Source organism: Palaemon carinicauda, chromosome 19, assembly GCF_036898095.1.
Source record: "Palaemon carinicauda isolate YSFRI2023 chromosome 19, ASM3689809v2, whole genome shotgun sequence".
NCBI lineage: Eukaryota > Metazoa > Arthropoda > Malacostraca > Decapoda > Palaemonidae > Palaemon > Palaemon carinicauda.
Window position 1 is genome coordinate 117,120,182 of NC_090743.1, and position 14,931 is coordinate 117,135,112.

General features: G+C 41.4%; 1 long non-coding RNA gene across 1 annotated transcript in view; it reads right to left on the reverse strand.

Moving 5' to 3' along the window:
• LOC137658762 (uncharacterized) overlaps positions 1–10,415 on the reverse strand; it is a 52,616-nt gene extending 42,201 nt beyond the window's left edge. The window contains exon 1 of the long non-coding RNA XR_011047411.1: positions 10,236–10,415. This is a non-coding gene — a long non-coding RNA (uncharacterized lncRNA). The remainder of the gene's footprint in view (positions 1–10,235) is intronic.
• Between the last annotated feature and the right edge of the window lie 4,516 nt (positions 10,416–14,931).

Sequence of the window (14,931 nt, forward strand, 5' to 3'; positions counted from 1 at the left end):
TCACGGAAGGAGAGCTGTAACCAAAACAGAATTACAGTATAACAATTATAATTATGAAACTATGTAATTATGTAATTTAAAAATGAATGAACACTAAAGAAAGAACGAAAACCCCGAAAGGAATCGTTCTACAAAGCTGAAAAATTAACAAATACAATTAGATTCATAAACTAATTGAGACAAAACGTACGGCGTAGCAACCCCCCCACACGGGAAGGAAGCTACAAGGGGCGTAGTAAACATAGTAAAAGAGTGAACGACCTCAAGAGAGAGAGAGAGAAAGACCGAAGTCAAACTCGACCGCAACCCATAAAATTACACCGTGGTGGCCTAAACTGGCGAGGGATCCACGGAGATATCGTACACTACACACAACTCTGAAAAGGAAACTTACTAATTTTTATACTCAAATATATATACAAACATGAAAAACTGTTTAAATATATATTGAGTAAAAGAAAAGTAAGTGATTAAGTAAAGACAAAACAAACAATGGCTGCCAAGCGAGGACAAAGACAGAGACGTCTATCCCAGTCCGAGCCAAAAGTGAAAGTGAGCTTCACCGGTGTGTGAGGGGGGGAGGGGTAGCTAGCTACCACTCCCCTACCCCCCCCCCCCCGCTAACTAGTGCGGGGGTAATACACCCTCGTTAAATTCTAATGGCTCGCCATTTCAGCTGCGCTAAAAGGTAAACCTAATGTAAATAGCGTGGTTTGTATTTCGGTTACGGAACAAATGCATGTTCTGACTCCTGCAGCTCTCCTCCGGATGGACTAGCAGCGAAGTCTCCTGTCCCCAAAGGCTCTTCTTGGGGAGACTCGCGGACGTTCTCCGAGTGACTGGTTGGCTCCGTTCTAAGTCTTGACGAGGACTTCGGTACTGTCTTGGAGTCCTTCGACTCCCTCCTGGGTGGGATGCAGGACTTCAACAACGACGGAGGTAGGCTCTTCTCCGCCCCTACCCGAGAAGACTTTTCAGCGCGAGGTGGGGTTTCCCTCATTGGTGCGATGGAGGAACGTCTCACCTCACGTGACTCCCCTGAGGACGGGTAATCCTCTTCCCAAGGGGAGGGAGAAAAAGTCTGGGGGGGAGGGGGCCTGCCTGGAAGGCTTACGAGGAGACAGCTTAGTCCTCGGAGAAGTCACCGCGTCCGAAACTCCTCTTTTTCTCTTCAGGGGAGTAGACGCAGCCAAGGATTTGTGGCCCAATTCAGAAAGAACAGGTTTGAAAGCCTGCGTGACTGCTCTGATCAGTGCCCCAAACCAAGGCTGCTGGCTAATGGCTGCACTGTCAGAAACTCCCTCTGGAGGGACAGGGATCGACCGATCCCTGGGAGGAGTTTCCATAGGGGGGTTCGCCTGAAAAGAAAAAGAAGACAAAGTAGAAATGTCCCTGGACCTCTCTGAAACCTTCCCCCCTACCGGCGAGCGCGTTGTTCTGAGCTTGCCGGGGGGGGGGGGGATGTGGCGATGGCGAAATTGCCACGTGTTTTCCTGCAGCCTCGCGCGTGGGGGGATATCGACGGTCACGCTGGCGCTCGCGTGATGGGGAATACCCGGGGTCGCGCGCAGGAGACTGCTGATGCGCGAGGGCGATTGCGAGGGGGGGCGCGTAGGAGCGTGCGCTGGAGACATCAGAGAGTGCACAGGAAGCTGATTGCGCGCAGAATCAGGATGAAGAGCCCGTGCGGGCGAGAGATCGTGCGCCCCAGAAGATGTCGTCGGGCGCGCGCACCCAGGAGAGATATCCCTTGTGTGCGGGCGCGCAGCCGGAACCTGCGTTCGTTGGCACGCCTCTTGTGGGTGCACATCAGGCTGGCGATTCGTAGCTGCTGTGGGAGATGGGCGTGGGCGCGCATCCTCGTGGGCGCGTGTAGGTGAATGTGCGCGATTGCGCGCTAGCGAGGGATGGTGCGCAGGCAAAAGCAGACCGCGCGTTGACGAGCGCTGGCGAGCGCTGGCGAGTAGGGGAAGTCCTAAACTTCCCTACCGCACCCAGATCCGAAGATCGTGGGCGCGCAGGAGATCGTTGGCGCGGAGAGCACTGGCGCGCAGGAGATCGTTGGCGCGGAGAGCGCTGGCGCACAGGTGAGCGCCGGCGCGCAGGAGAGCACTGGCGCGTTGGTGAGTGCTGGCGCGCAGTAGGTTGAAGGCGTGCAGGTGAGCGCTGATGCGTTTTATCAGGAACATCAGCAGCAGGTGAGCGCTGTTGCGCTTTATCAGGAACATCAGCGTGCGCTGGCGCGCAGGCGACTGCTGGCACGCTATATCAGGAACAGCAGCAGCAGGTGAGCGCTGACGCGCTATCTCCGAAACTTCAATGAGGTCAGGAGAACGTTGGCGCGCATGTTTGGCATGGTGCATAAAGGACGTGTGCGCTAATTGGTGCATACGCCCTTGTTGCCCTGAAGGGACCGGTGCCTGTTTTTTTAAAAACAGGTTTGGTTGGCGCATAAAGCGCATCAGCTGCCAGGAACGGCGACAGCAGGTCAGCAGGTCTGTCGGGTGGAAGGTCGGCGTGCCCTTTGTAAGGACGACCTTCCACCAAAGGGGAGCACGAACGATCCGCAGAGAGGTCCAGGGTCGTAGCAGGAACAGTCGGAGATCAATGACGAGGCTCCTCTGCGGCGGACTGCAACGACGATGATGAACCGAAGAGGCGCCTCCTCACCGACTTATAAGATGAAGGAAGGCTTCTCCAGCGAAGAGGAAGGTGAGCCTTACGATGTATACGCCCTCTGGGGGCCGTTGGGTCAGCAAGCTGACCTTCAGCAGTCCTCCGAAGAGGAGTGTCTGTGAGTGAACTCCCCCGAGGGGGAGAATCACCGGCAGGAGAGACTGCTGGACTGAGTTTCTCCCTCGTAGGTTGAGCAGGAACGGGAGAAACTAAGCCTTCAGCTACTGCAGGTTGAGAAGTTGCAGAGGTATTAGGAGATACCGCATTGGATACCTCTGACACCACAACGTCGACAATAGACAGAGGATCAACCTCTGCCAAAGTCGGCGATTGCTTGACAGCGGCACCCAACCGGATGATGTCAATCAAGGCTTCCTTGGAGGGCGAACCCTCGAGCCCCAAGGAAGACCAAAGCTGGAATAAATCAGTTACATTAACATTTAAATCCTCCCCCGGGGAAGACGTGGAGCTGCCTCGCTAGGGGAGGCAACGCCATCTCTCGAACCCCGAGATCGGGAAACAGAACCACGGTCTATGCTACCACTCGACGGTCTCTCGAAAGAAACCGATCGAGTGGGAGCTTCGGAGGAGGTTTGGGTAACGGAAGAAGAGTCCTTGGGATTTTCTCCTTTCAAAGAAATCTTCGAAGGAGAAATGTCCCGCCTGGACCTCTTCTTCCGTCACTGAGAAAACCTCTCCCACTGGGAGGTAGACCACTCCCTACACTCACCACACTTATTACTGCTATCACACCGTTGGTCCCTACAGTAAGGACAAAGGGTGTGAGGGTCCGTCTCGACCGCCGACATAAATGTACCACAAGGGCGGTCGGGTAATCCATGACATTTGCGCATGTTCGCAGAGGCCAACTTAACACTCAAACCTGTAGGAGAGAAAGCAAAAAGACATTAAAGGCTGTCAGAATGGCGAGGTTGAGAGCGGACACGTCCGACTACCACCCGAGCCGAGAGCAAAGTGAGCTCAAACACAGGTGTGTGTGTGGGGGGGGGGGGGGTTAGCAAGCTACCCTCCCTACCCCCTGCTAACTAGCGGTAGGGTAGTAAACCCTCGTTAAAATTCTAATGGCTCATCATTTCAGCAACGCCGAAAGTAATAACCCCCATTAAATAGCGTGGTTTGTATGTCGGTTACGGAACAATTCACCCTTAAACCCTGACAGTTCCATTGCAAAATGGAGGAGAAAACTATGGATTATTTCTGGAAGACATCTTGGATGAGGTCTTCCCATTAGCAGTTTTTAATCCAACATTATTTCCTGTAGGTTTCTTCAGAGATGGTCTTGTTATGTTAGGTTTTACGTTTGTGTTCTTCTTTGTATCCCTTTGATCTATTTTTTGAGGGGGTTGGTGGACCTCAACTTGAATTTCTGATTTATTTAAATTGTCTTCTGGTTGATCGGAAACATCAACAGACAAAACATCATATTTATTTGATGTCATAACTCTAATATTTCTTATGGAAGGGGGTGAGAGAGATGGAGGTCTCTCTCTTTTACGATTAATAGGTTGTGAATTAACAGATTTTTGTACCTTCCCCAATACAGGTACACCTGATAACTTGGTTTCAGGTGTAATTTCCATTAAATCAGGCAAGGATATGGCCTGGGAGAGGTTAGTACTATCCTTTGTAATGGGGGACAAAGGTTTGATAGTGGTGGGCAATGTCTTTTTGTTGATATTCAATGATAAATCTTCAGGAGGAGATGTTCTTGTGTTATGCAGCACTTTATCAATAGATGGTGAATTCCTTTTTCGAGAACTACCTACAGTAGTAGGTGGGTGAGATGATTCCCGATGAATTTTTTTCTCCTGTTTTTAATGCCTTGGCATAGGTATTAGATTTATTTAATAATCTCTTGGCATGCCCCATGCTTACATGTTCAATAATTGATTTATTGAGGGCAGCCTCTTCTAACTTATAAAACTGTCAGCTCCAATCATTAGATTTATGATAAGAGTTGCAGTTTAAGCACCTTGCCTCAAGTGTACATTCCCCATGGTAAATATTGGAGCAAGTATTACAGATTTTATCATTCTTGCAAACTTTGGAAGGATGCCCAAATTTAAAGCAATTATAACATTGCAGTGGCTTCTGCTTAAAAGGTTAAACTCTAATCCTTTCAATTTCTATGTCTATGTGGAAAGATGCATCAGCATCCGGAAAGTAAGAACAATCAATGACGTTCCAGGTACTTTATGTACTTTCCACACTGATAATGGACACATAGCCAATATCTCCTCTTCGGTAAATTCATATTGATCCCTATTGAAAACCACTCCCCTTCCATAGCTAAAGTTTAGATGGAGTTTGATGTCCAATTTCATATCTTCATTTACTGTCTTCAAATTGGACAATATAACAGACTGTTTGTATGACTTGGCCCTTATCAAGTAACTTTTCTTACCGAATCGAGATATATCTCCAGGTGCGATCGTTCCTACCTTCCTCTGAAGAAATTTGCAGATCTTGAAATAATTTTCCGTACCTCCTGTAGATTGAGCAAGAAGCCACATTGGTGATTTTGGCTTTCTTTGGGATGGCATATCTACCTTTATATCTTTATCAACCCAGTCTGCTGGTCTGTAGACATCCAGATCTTTAGGTGCCCCATCACACAGAGCACCCTTGATACTCATATTACTTACTTTAATATTAACAATGTTACGGCTTGCATTAAATGCTTCAAGACAATTAAATGATAACCAAGAATCCCAGTTATCATCTTGAAGTTTCATTCTAATTTCTTTTATTAATCTGTAACACAAATATTTTATGTAGCACATCATAATTAGCTTCAAATGGGATTTGGGTAACGTGCAGGACATTCAGTTTTCCTGTGACCCAAATTACCCTTTTTTTGAATGTTTTAAAAATAGTCCTTTTTAGTTCCTACGTCGTCAACAGAATTTTCTTTAAATGAATTGCCAGAGGTCGTCAACAGTGCCGGGGGCAAGTCAGCATATCCAGGGAAGGTGGGGTTGTTGTCACAAGAATCCATTAGCATAAAGAAAAGAGAAGAGTGATATTTCGAATAGTTTGATTTACCTGCTTGAGAACATTAAGGCATCACATGTTGGGAAGGATATTTGCACTCTCCAAAGAGGTTCGAAAGGTGCTCCTTTCAAGGAACGTAGAACCCTTACTACGTTCCTTGGGGGTGGTCTGACTTCCGAAAGAAGGCAAGTCCGCTCGAAGTTTCGTACGAGAAGAGACAATTCTCTCGAGGAAGAAATGTCAACGCCATTCAGTTCAAAGACGAGTGGGACTAACTTCTCGAGAGAGGTTAAGCGGCCTAGCAATTGCTGCCATCGACGAGCTGATAGCATCGTCTCCAAGAAGAATGGTTGAGCTATGTTCCTCAACCTTCTTGCTCTTTCCTCGGAAGGGAAGATCTTGCCTAGCCTGGTCTTAATATTCACCCCTAAGTATAACATTTCTTGTACTGGCTCTAGATGCGACTTCTCGTAGTTTATCAGGATCCCCAGATCCTGACAAAGTTTGACAAGTTTGTCTCGGTGGAGAAGAAGGGTTTCTCTTGAGTCTGCCAGTATCAACCAATTGTCGAGGTACCTGAAAAGGTGTATCCCTTGGCTGTGAGCCTTGTGAACACTTGGGGTGCTGTCGACAGGCTGAAGCACAGCACTTTGTATTGGTATACAAGATTTTCCGACATAACGCGGAGGTACTTCCTTGACGCTGAGTGGACTGGGATCTGGAAGTACGCATCCTTCATATCCACTGAGATCATGAAATCCCATGGTCTGATTGCCTGTCTGACCATCTGAGCGACCTCCATCTTGAATGGAGTTTGTTCGACAAACACGTTCAGTGCAGAGAGGTTGATGACTGGTCTCCAGCCTCCAGACGCCTTTTTCACAAGACAAATGCGACTGTAGAAGCCTGGGGACCCATCCTCGATCTCTTGGAGAATGTCGTCCTCCAACATGGTCCGGATTTCGGCCCAGAGGGCCTTGTCCCGGTGCATAGGACTCTGGTGTTGACGGTGGATGAGCCAGGAAAGGGGGATAGTTGATGAAAGGGACAATATATCCCCTTCTGAGAATGGAAACGGACCAGGGGTTCGCTCCCAATTCCATCCACAGTCACCATCAGCTGCTCAGGCATTCCCACACCGGTGGACAGGTCGGGGGATTGCCCTCTCTAACAGGAGTGTCGCTGGGATTTCTTGCCACTGCCTCTGAAGCCTTTGGATCCTTTTGGACGAAAGGTACCCTTAGGCTCCTGAGGTTGCGTCGGCTTTTCCTTAGAGGTATCAATTTAGGCCAAAAGTAAAGTGGGCTAAATAGCTGGTGTGTGAGCGGGAGGAGTAGCTAGCTAAGCTTCCTACCCCCGCTAAGTAGCGGTATGGGTTGTTAACCCCCTCTAAATCTTAATGGCTCATCATTTCAGCTTCACCGAAAGTAATACCCCTATATAAATAGCGTAGGTTTGTGTTCCAGTTATGGAACAAATTTAAATTTTTTTGTTAACAAGGTTGTGAATAAAGGTATTGTACTTAATGCGAGTTTCACTTTATATTCCTTTCCAATATTTAATTTGTTAGTGTTGAATCCTTACTGATAAGAGTTAGAAAAGACCTGTAACAATTCCTGGATCATAACTAAAGGTAAATTCTCTGTTCCCATGGCATATGGTGTTGGTTCTGTAATCTATACAAGACCAGTCGACAAACCATGAAGGTACTACTGTAGTTCCCGGATAAGGTAATTTTTTTTTTTTCTATCCCATGCATGGTGAAGAATACAAGGAAGAACTTCAGCCCAAGTAACTACAGAGCTACAGAATGGAAGGGGGAAAGGTGCATGACGACCTTGTATGAGGTTGTGATGGCCTTCTTGGTAATGTCTCTGCCTGGTGATCACCAGACGCAGTTTGAATCCCACTCAAACTCTATTAGTTCCTTTGGTTGCTGCAACCTCACCATCCTTGTGGGCTAAGGATGGGGAGTTTGGGGGAACCTTTACATCTATCTGCCGAGTCATCACCAGCCATTGCCTGGCCTTCTTTGGTCCTAGCTTGGGTGGAGAGGGAGCTTGGGCACTGATTATATGTACAGTATATATGGACAGTCTCTGGGGCATTGTCCTGCTTGCTAAGGCAATGTCACTGTCCCTTGCCTCTGCCATTCATGAGTAGCCTTTAAACCTTTGAACCAGTCGTATAAACCAACACTTTGGTCTACAATTGGGTTCAGCATCGGAACCGATGTATCGTGTCAAGGCCTTGCCAGCAGCATGCACCTGACCGAACCACAAAGCTCATCTCTGCTCAAGGGTATGGGAGGGAGAAAGAAGCGTAGGGAAAAAATAAAATAGCTCCCACTGTAATTCTAGGAGAGCCTGGTAAGAACTAATTGAAGCTAAATCATAAACTGATATACAGTTCATCAATACACTATAAGGGAGGTAACATGTGAGATACAACAGACTTAAAATTATAACACTAAACTCCACAATTGATTTATGGTGCACCAAGCACAGTTTCTAAGGAAAAAATTACTAAATATGACATAGGCTTATATTTAGTACTGTATGAACACCAGATAAACAATAGAAAATTACAACTGTGAATGCTATATCAAAGAACGAAGGATAGTAAGTAACTTAGGAACATTACTTTTGAAACACTAAGTAATACAGTTAACATTTGCCAATCCATGCACCTATATCAATCATTATAATAATCTCAATGTAACAGTTAGCAGTTATCAAAGTGTCATACTGTCTGTCAGGTAGAATTAATGATCACATAATTCAATTACTAAGACGACAATATTATAAATACCGATTTTATTTTGCAGATATTTTTATAAAACAGCAACATAGACAAGTTTACTAACTGCAAATACTAAATGATAGCCTAACATACAAAATTCAGGGATTTCTTGAATATATTTCTTCAAGGTTTAAAGGCCATTCATGAATGGCTGAGGCATGGGACAGTGACACTGCTCTATCAACCAGGACAATGCCCTAAAGTCTGACCATATATAGATATGATTAGTGCCCATGCCCCTCTCCACCCAAGCTAGGACCAAGGAGGGTCAGGCAATGGCTGCTGATGACTCCACAGATAGACCTTTAGGCTCCCCAAAACCCCATACTTAGCTCACACGGATGGTGAGGTTGCAGCAACCAAAGGAACTATCCAGTTTGAGCGGGACTTGAACCCTAGTCTGGCAATCACCAGGCAAGGACGCTACCAACCGGACACCATAACCCTTAATATAGTAATCATTTACTAATCAATCATTTTGGTTACTGTAGCTCTCTTGACATTATTAATGATGGCTTAATACAACTGCTAATCTTCTAAGCTATGAGGGTAATCTAACCCACATACTCGGCTTTTCTCTTCCTACTAAAATTAAGAACGAATCAATGTAAAAAATAATTTTATCAAATACTGGAAGCATTTGTAGTTTGCTGGGACAGAGTGAAAAACCACATTTTACAGACAAGAACATCACCTAACCAAGTGTTTCCCACCTAACCTAACCTTACCTAGGAGCCATATCCTTAGAATGTCGTACTCTTATCTTACCCAGTCCCAACGAACTACATTCACCCCAAATACTGTAATAAATTTGCCATTAGTTTACAAACCCTGATCTCTCTCTATCTCTGCACGGACACTATTATTATTATTATTACTATCCAAGCTACAACCCTAGTTGGAAAAGAAAGATGCTATAAGCCCAGGGGCTCCAACCCTAACCTAACCTAAGACATAGCATCTTAGTTTGGATTAGGGATGATTCCAACCCTCTTAAGTTGATACTGTCGCTCGTCAAATGTAGCCGAATAAGTCAAGGTTACAGGATAAATATTTATTCTTGCATTTTCTGTAATTTTAGAGGGGGAGGGGATTGAAGGTTTTACTATAGTTCCGGACGGAAAAAACTTTCCTATTAAAAAGCAGCTTTTTCCTATAAAATAATGTCCGTTTTCTTGGAAAATGACATTTTTCACTATATAAATACGAACTGGTTTTTCTGTTTGTTTACCGTTGAAATGAAGATCAAATTCAGTTAAATCACGTTCTTTACTACAGGAGAACACTATTAGAAATATTTTCCTGTCCGTAACTATAATTTTACCGGATTCAAAAAGCCCCCACCCCTAACTTTATCTGACTCACGAGTATAGTTTTTTTTTTTCTTTGCTGTAACTAAACAATTTGACCTTATATTACAAAGTGACATTTACCAATTCGACCTTAATGTAGGTAATTTGGAGTATTATTTTACATTATTTCTGTTAAATATAAAAATAACAACGGCCATCTTAAAAAGTACACTGTTGGCTGTTCGTGTATGAAGTTTAACTTCTGGTTTAAATTCACAGTCAAGATTGAGCATATCAACCGGTTAAATAAGAAATACCTCAAATAAATCGATAATTTAACAAATCACTTACCAAACTACCCTGGTGAATGAAGCAGCCTCAATTAAAACAATTATTGTTTCATGGCCAAAATACCAGAATTACGTTACCATTTAGGAATATATATCTTACCAACTGCCTTTATTATGTTACCAATAGTAATGTTGCGACTTCACACTCGAAGTTGTTGGTCAAACACAAGATTGAAGGATGACTGTCGTACCTGAAGGGCAAGGCTGAAGAGCACAAAAGTGTGCCAAGGATCTTCAGTCGCCATCTTGGTACGACGGAATTGAAGACAGGATCACAGGACAGAAAGTCACAGAATACATAAGCCTTTACCTGTTACAAACATCGTTTTTTTTTTTACCTGGTTGGTTCGTTTGGTGATATAACTTTTAATAATTTGTGAATATTTCCTATTTTCATCGATAAATAATATAAATATTACCAATTAAAAATACAAAAAAAAATTATATTAGCTTATCAAAATTCAGAATGCTGTGCATATATACTTCTGATGATGAAAATATACAATTTTTATTATTGTGTTTGACAAGATATGTTCCAGTGGGTTTTACGTTGGCAGAAGGACTGAAAAGGAAAGAAACAAAAGAAGTACGCGGTACGTCGCAGAACAAAACAATACTTTATGCATATTCTAATACCTTTGGATTGATAACGATAAGTTACATAAATGGTCATCTAATATTACTCCTATTGAAATATTACAATTTGTAAAATTAAAGGAAAATAAATGTTAAAAGGATATTGTTTAATTATCACAGCAGACAACTTGCCTGGTTTTTACTTTAATTTACTTTTACATAATACACACATACACACCATTCTCTCTCTCTCTCTCTCTCTCTCTCTCTCTCTCTCTCTCTCTCTCTCTCTCTCTCTCTCAATACGGGTGGCCCATGAGAAACTCAGCACAGCAGTCACTATCAAAACGCATTACACACAAGGCACAAGCGGTATGGAAAGTTTAAATAACATAAAATCAAATTATTCCTTAATGAGAGAGAGAGAGAGAGAGAGAGAGAGAGAGAGAGAGAGAGAGAGAGAGAGAGAGATTTTATCTGATATGCGTCGTAATTGTCAACTTGTACCAAATGTCAACTTACGATGCATGATTAATTGAGAGAGAGAGAGAGAGAGAGAGAGAGAGAGAGAGAGAGAGAGAGAGAGAGAGAGAGAGAGAGAGAGAGATTTTATCTGATATACGTCGTAAGTAATTGTCAACTTGTGCCATGTGTCAATTTACAATGAGTGGTTAATTGAAAATCCAAGAGAGAGAGAGAGAGAGAGAGAGAGAGAGTGAGTTCACAAATTAATCGTCATTTGTAAACGAGTTTCATGCATTGCTATCCGAGGGCGCCATTGAGTTGCCAACTCGCACCACTGGCGTCAATTTACGATTCGCTGTCCATTGGGCGCGAAGTCCGGCTTCAGAAAATGACTCTTTGCAACATTTTCATTGATTAATTAACCATGAACACGTTGCCTGAGGAGAGCTCGTTTGTAGCTGAGTATAATTCCGTTTTTAATCTTGCTATACCGTATAATTCAAATCGAGTTTGAGGCTATCAATCATTTGTTTGCGCGTTTTTAAAAAAATATTTGAGTGTGAGTGATATTCGAGTTACGTATATAACTCCTTTTGATATGTAGATAAATCATAACTAACAAGATGACGTTGATAAAGGTAATAAACTACTACTACTACTACTACTACTACTACTACTAATAATAATAATAAATTTTCAATATTACCTACAATAATAATAATCATAATAAAAATGATAATAATAATAATAATAATAATAATAATAATAATATGAGAGAGAGAGAGAGAGAGAGAGAGAGAGAGAGAGAGAGAGAGATTCATTTTTGTCTTTCCGGTCCCATGTATGTATGTACGTGTTTCCATGATCAGAAAAGCTGTACTAGTCAGGGACACCCATACTAGGTTAGTTTGCTGTGAGTGATCAGACAAAAGTCTCCCACCATCACCACCCAGCAGTTGGTATGTGTGTTGATGAAAACTGGCATACCCCAGACACGATTAAGGACATGTCCAAGGCCTTTGTCCTGCAGTGGACTAGAAACAGCTATCTTTGTTGTTGTTGTTATTGTTGTTGTTGTAGATCTCTCTCTCTCTCTCTCTCTCTCTCTCTCACTTTATATATATATATATATATATATATATATATATAGATAGAAAGATAGATAGATAGATAGATATATAATATCCTTTGAAGGTTAGATTCTTGGAAACAGATTAACGCTTGCAACATCAGACCTGTATATTGAATAACAAGAGAGATTTAACCTTGATTCACAGAATCTCATATATATATATCACCTGACAACAAATACTATTATAGAGATACAAAGACAATGTGTTTATGAAACATTACTTGAGTATAGAACCTAGAGAAGCATTATTTCAGGATAGAATAGAAACGATAAAAGGGTTTTCTTAGTGATTTATTAAACATATAGATTAAAACCACAAATGATCTTAGAACTATTATTATTCTACTTAAGAAATAAAAAATATAATATCTGCCTGATGAGTGTTCGTGGAATACAATTAGGTTTTTGTAATATACGTTATATATATATATATATATATATATATATATATATATATATATATATATATATATATATATATATATATATATATATATATATATATATATATATATATATATGATACCTTTTTTAGTTTGAATACTTTAACGTCGTGACAGGGTTTGTGTATCGCCGTGATCAGCAAAGATGTACTAGTCAGGGGCACCCATACTTGGTTGGTTTGCTGTGAGCGATCAGACAAAAGTCTCCCACCATTAACAATCTGCAGCTGGCCAGCGTGGTGATAAAAACTGGCCAAACCCCTGACACGAATAGGGACACGTCTGAGGCCTTTGTCCTGCTCTGGACTAGAATTGGCTGCATTTGTTGATGTGTGTGTGTGTGTGTGTATATATATATATATATATATATATATATATATATATATATTTTATATATATATATATATATATATATATATATATACAGTATGTGTGTGTGTGTTTCCAGTGGGGCCCTAAAGTAATTTTAGAGGAATCATTTTACAATATCTTATCAAATACTTTTGGATTGCAACATTGAAAATAAACTCTCTATTTCTATTTCAGACGTTTCTGCTTTCGTTAACATGGGCTGAATATATGACAACAGATAAACAGGTATTTTTCCCGTAATGATTGTTATTGATTTATAATAATTACGTTTAAAAGAAAAAACCTTTTTATGTATTTCATGAACACCCATAAGCAGTTTCTTTGAGCATTATAATGCCTGGTGTGTGTCAGGCAGAGAGAGAGAGAGAGAGAGAGAGAGAGAGAGAGAGAGAGAGAGAGAGAGAGAGAGAGAGAGAGAGTTACAATGATTTTGGATGTCTCAAAGACTTTTTAGTCCATCCGTGGAGGCTCCATTGGCTCTTTGGTAGAACGATTTAGTTTAAGCATTTAGAGTTCTTATGATCTTGCAGAGAGAGAGAGAGAGAGAGAGAGAGAGAGAGAGAGAGAGAGAGAGAGAGAGAGAGATATGACACTTTCGTCTTAACTACCTTACTACAAAGATGAACTTGAGATGATGTTTTTCACACAAACAACAGAAAATTATTTTCAAATTCTCCTATATAAAAATGATTAATTCCATAGAATGAAGAAGAATTCTACTTATGAAGAAATGAGTCTATTTGTTTATGTCTTGAGTCACTCGTTTTAGAGTAATGTCGTTGCTAAATTTAAAAGAATCTTTGAAACGTATATAAATGCATACATAAATATACACATACACCCATATGTAAATATCAACCACAAGGGCATTCAATATTGAATTCTACCTTTGGGAATGTATATCCACTGGAAATTCACTTATGATAAATGCTTCTGGCTGGGAAAGGATTCGAACCTATGCCTCAAGTCGAAACCATACCAGACGGGACTCTTACTAATCGAGCTATCAAGGGAAATTGGTAAGTCCCCGCTGGGCCTTTTCTTCGACTCAGTGGCATAGGTTCGAATCCTTGCCAGCCAGAAGCATTTATCAAAAGTGAATTTCCAGTGGAGATACATTCCCAAAAGTAGAATTCGATATTAAATGTCATTGTGGTTGATATTTACATTGATAAAAATCACCAGTGTGATATATATTCATACACCTATATACATATGTGTGTGTACGTGTGTATATATACATACAGTATTGAAAGTTTAAAGAACTATGTATACTTGCAAACATACATATATACATTTATTAAGGGTGTGTATATATACATATATTAAAAATATCTATATACTGTACAGTACAGTGCGTGCATATATATATATATATATATATATATATATATATATATATATATATATATATATATATATATATATATATATACACACATGTATATATATATACATATATATATATATATATATATATATATATATATACTATGCATATATACAGTATATATATATAGGGTGTCTCAAAAAAATGTACTCACTCTTTGAATGACGAGAAAACCTTTATTTATGAACATAGAGCGAAATGAAATAGCATCGAATACATGAGACAAATGTTCAAATTGATGACTATTATAAATGTACTCAGTCTTTTTTTGTGTTGCAGATATCCTGAATTACTGAAGCTATGGCAGGAAATCAACTTAGTTTCGAAGAAAGAAAGTTTCTTCGAAACTAAGTTGATTTCCTGCCATAGCTTCAGTAATTCAGGATATCTGCAACACAAAAAAAGACTGAGTACATTT